We start from the raw sequence: 5001 nt of genomic DNA on the forward strand, positions 1-5001 counted from the left end.
AGAAAGAAAATGGAAGAACTCTCGGCTGTTACTATGAATGCTAATTGTTCAGCAGTGCTGTTGAATAAGATACCAGAAAAAATATCTGATCCAGGAAGTTTCACAATTCCATGTTTTCTGGGTAGTCTTAGTTCAATAGAAGCATTGGCAGACTTAGGTGCTAGTATAAATCTAATGCCGTATTCACTATACGCTAAACTAGACCTTGGAGAATTGAAACCAACCAGAATAAGCATACAACTAGCCGATAGATCAATAAAATATCCTAGAGGGATAATGGAGAACATGCTAGTTAAAGTTGGTACTTTAGTATTTCCAGTAGATTTTGTTGTTTTGGACATGGAAGAAGATTCTCAAGTTCCTCTCATATTAGGAAGACCATTCTTAAACACGGCTAAAGCAATGATAGACGTGTTCGGTAAGAAACTGACCCTAAGTATAGAGGATGAGAGTGTTACCTTTTCAGTTGATAGAGCAATGCAACAACCACAATCTGCAGATGATACATGTTATTATATTCAAACTATAGATGCACATGCAGAATTATTAGAAGAATTTCCAGAATTACAAGGAACAGGAGAATGTTCTTTAGGAGAAGGTAATGAACCAATTGATGAAGCTGAAATGTTAGCTACACTTATAGCTAATGGATATGAACCAACAACAGAAGAAATTCAAATGCTAAAAGAAGAAGACAGATATCGATATAAATCATCAATAGAAGAACCTCCGAAATTAGAGTTAAAGCCACTTCCAAACCATTTGGAATACGCTTATTTACATGGTGAATCTGAATTACCTGTAATAATATCGTCTTCTCTTACTGAAAATGAGAAATCACAACTCATTTCTGTGTTGAAAGCTCATAAACCAGCCATTGCATGGAAGATTCATGATATTAAAGGAATAAGTCCTTCGTATTGCACACATAAAATCCTTATGGAAGAGGGTCATAAAACGTATGTGCAACGCCAACGAAGACTAAATCCTAATATGCAAGATGTAGTTAAGAAAGAGATTATTAAACTGCTAGATGCAGGTTTGATATATCCAATCTCTGATAGTCCATGGGTAAGCCCAGTTCAATGCGTACCTAAGAAGGGTGGCATGACTGTCATCACAAATGAGAAAAATGAGCTTATTCCTACTAGGACTGTAACAGGATGGCGTGTATGTATTGATTATAGAAAATTAAATGACGCCACCAGAAAAGATCACTTTCCCTTACCTTTCATAGATCAAATGTTGGAAAGATTAGCCGGAAATAGTTACTATTGTTTTCTAGATGGATTTTCCGGATATTTTCAAATTCCAATAGCACCCGAGGACCAAGAGAAAACCACATTCACGTGCCCTTATGGTACTTTTGCTTACAAAAGAATGCCATTTGGACTTTGCAACGCCCCTGCAACCTTTCAAAGGTGTATGATGGCGATTTTTCATGACATGATAGAAGAATGCATGGAAGTATTCATGGATGACTTTTCAGTCTTCGGTGATACATTTAAATCATGTCTAGTTAATCTGGAACGAATGCTAATTAGATGCGAAAAATCAAATCTAGTACTTAATTGGGAGAAATGCCATTTCATGGTTAAAGAAGGCATCGTTCTTGGACATAAAATTTCAAAAGAAGGAATTGAAGTGGATAGAGCTAAAGTAGATGTAATTGCTAAACTTCCACATCCCACCAATGTTAGAGGAGTTAGGAGTTTTCTAGGGCATGCCGGTTTTTACCGACGTTTCATAAAAGATTTTTCTAAAATTGCCACTCCTATGAATAAACTCCTAGAAAAGGATGCGCCATTCATCTTTTCAGATGAGTGTATCAAATCTTTTAATATTCTTAAAGAGAAACTCACTAATGCACCGATCATAATAACACCAAATTGGAATCTACCATTTGAACTAATGTGCGATGCAAGTGATTTTGCAATGGGAGCCGTTTTAGGACAAATGATTAAAAAACGATTTCAACCTATATATTATGCTAGTAAGACGTTACAAGGAGCACAAACGAACTATACAACTACTGAAAAAGAACTCCTTGCTATTGTCTTTGCTTTTGACAAATTTCGATCATATCTCGTTCTAGCAAAAACGGTGGTCTATACCGACCATTCTGCTCTTAGATACCTATTTTCAAAACAAGATGCTAAACCAAGATTAATCCGTTGGATCTTACTCTTACAAGAGTTTGATATTGAAATCCGAGATAAAAGAGGAGCTGAAAATCTCGCCGCTGATCATCTTTCTCGTCTTGAAAATCCCGAATTAGAAGTTCTAAATGAATCGGCCATACAAGACAACTTTCCTGATGAATATCTATTGAAGATAGATTATAAAGAAATCCCATGGTTTGCAGACTATGCAAACTACTTAGTTTGTGGATTCCTTGAAAAAGGATTATCGTACCAAAGACGAAAGAAATTCTTCAGTGATATAAAACACTATTTCTGGGAAGATCCACATCTGTTTAAAAGTTGTCCCGATGGAATAATACGCCGATGTGTATTTGGAGATGAAGCTAGTAAAATTTTAAACCATTGTCACACAGGACCAACAGGAGGGCATTATGGGCCTCAACTAACAGCAAGAAAAGTTTATGAAGCTGGATTCTATTGGCCTACAATTTACAAAGACGCACACCTTCTTTGCAAATCCTGTGATGCATGTCAAAGGGCCGGAAAAATAAGTCAACGTGATGAAATGCCACAAAATGTCATCCAAGTATGTGAAGTATTTGACATTTGGGGTATTGACTTTATGGGTCCATTTCCAAAATCTCATAATAATCTATATATACTCGTAGCCATTGATTATGTATCTAAATGGGCGGAAACACAAGCTCTCCCAACTAACGATGCACGAGTTGTAGTCAACTTTTTAAAACGTCTTTTTGCAAGGTTTGGAACACCGAAAGCTTTAATAAGTGATCGGGGTACTCATTTCTGTAATAATCAACTTGAGAAAGTTCTTAAAAGATATGGAGTAACTCATAAAATCTCCACCGCATATCATCCACAAACAAGTGGACAAGTTGAAAATACCAACCGAGCTTTAAAACGTATTCTAGAGAAAACCGTAGGATCAAATCCGAAGGAATGGTCCATTAAATTGGAGGATGCACTCTGGGCTTTTAGAACAGCCTACAAAACTCCAATTGGAACCACACCTTTTAGACTTGTTTATGGAAAAGCATTTCATCTTCCAGTAGAAATTGAACACAAAGCATTTTGGGCTTTGAAGACATGTAATCTTGATTTACATGAAGCCGGACGTCTACGATTAAGTCAACTAAATGAATTAGAAGAATTAAGACATGAAGCATACGAAAATTCGTTAATCTATAAAGAAAGAACGAAGAAATGGCATGATAAAAGAATCAGAAGTTCAAAAGAATTTAAAGAAGGAGACAGAGTTCTTCTTTTCAATTCACGATTCAAGCTATTTCCTGGAAAATTGAAATCAAGATGGTCTGGACCATTCATAGTCAAAAGAGTTTTCCCATACGGAACGATAGAATTGATAAATTCAAATGGGATTGAATTTAAAGTTAATGGTCACAGAGTTAAACATTACATACATGGTCCGATGGAAGCCGACAACGAAGTTAATCACAATTTCGACACCACAGCTAACTAAGTGTGGGGAGAATCAAGTCTTTAAAGGATAATATGTATTTCTGTTAGAGTTAGATTGTCTGTTTTCGTGTAGTTCTCGAAAATGGAACCCGAATGGTCTTTCCCTAGCAGACCCTAAAGAACTAGTCTTCTCCCCCCATTCTGAATTTTTATTTTTTTTTAGGTTTTTACGAAATGAAGACTGCCTGTGAACTAAACCATGGTCTAATGCTACACGCTTTGATCACTAAACGTAATAATGACATACTACCGAGTGAAATAGTATCAGTAATCAGAGAAAGAATGGACGGAGTTAGAAAATAATCCAGATGCGAAGATAATAAGTTACAATTTGGTAAAGGAAAATCAAAATCCGCAGCGAAAAGAAGAGCACGACACCTAGAACGATGTCACAAATGCGGAAAATGGTCACATGGAGGTAAATGTTCAAATAATCAAACCTATTCAAATACCGAATTTGTTACTTTATGCAGAGACGGACCGTTCATATGTTTAGAAGAAAAGATACTGAATGCTCGAGGTTATGCCTATGTAGCCATGGAAAACCAATTAAACCGACTATCTTATGAATGGGATAGATCATATAACTAAGAAATCTATTTCACAGGTATGTCTGTACAGTTTTTATTTTTATTTTTATTTTTAACCTTTTGATAATAAACGCTAATTTGTTCGCTAAAAAGTATTAAATTGGTATTGAATAAAATTAGGTTTGGCAACCGAAATTATTGATATCATTCAAAAATTTATTACATCACTGCGAAATTTAACGTTTATTCTTAAGGTATAAATATCTTTAAACAATCAACCCAAAATATTTCAAAAATTCGTCATGAGTTAAATTAGGTTTTGGAACCGAAATTACTTTACCGAAAAGAGGGGCGCATATTTTTGATAATATTTGATTGATTAAAGTGGGATAAAAAGACAAAAAGATTTTTAAATTTATTTTTACCATGTTTTTAAAATTAATATTTAAATCTTAAATTAATATTGTAAACTTTATAAAAACAATATATTTAAAATTGTAAATATTTGAAAAATTAATATAAGTTTAGTATGAATTTATAAATTTTTAAATTAAGTTTGGTATGAATTTTTAATTTTTAAAATATTAATTTTTAATTTTATGCATTTTAAATTTTAAGTTTGGTGTGAATTTTTAATAATAATTTTGAATTTTATATTTAAGTTGTGTGAATTTAAAAAAAAATTTACTTTATCTCATTAAGTTAAGAATATGATTTTTAAAATTCGTCGTAAGTTGAAGACTAGGTCTTTGAACCGAAATTGCTTTACCCGAGGGAGGGACGAGAACTTTTATTATCATTATTTTTAATCTTATTGAATTAGAGTA

This window comes from Rutidosis leptorrhynchoides, chromosome 11 (genome assembly GCF_046630445.1).
Source record: "Rutidosis leptorrhynchoides isolate AG116_Rl617_1_P2 chromosome 11, CSIRO_AGI_Rlap_v1, whole genome shotgun sequence".
NCBI lineage: Eukaryota > Viridiplantae > Streptophyta > Magnoliopsida > Asterales > Asteraceae > Rutidosis > Rutidosis leptorrhynchoides.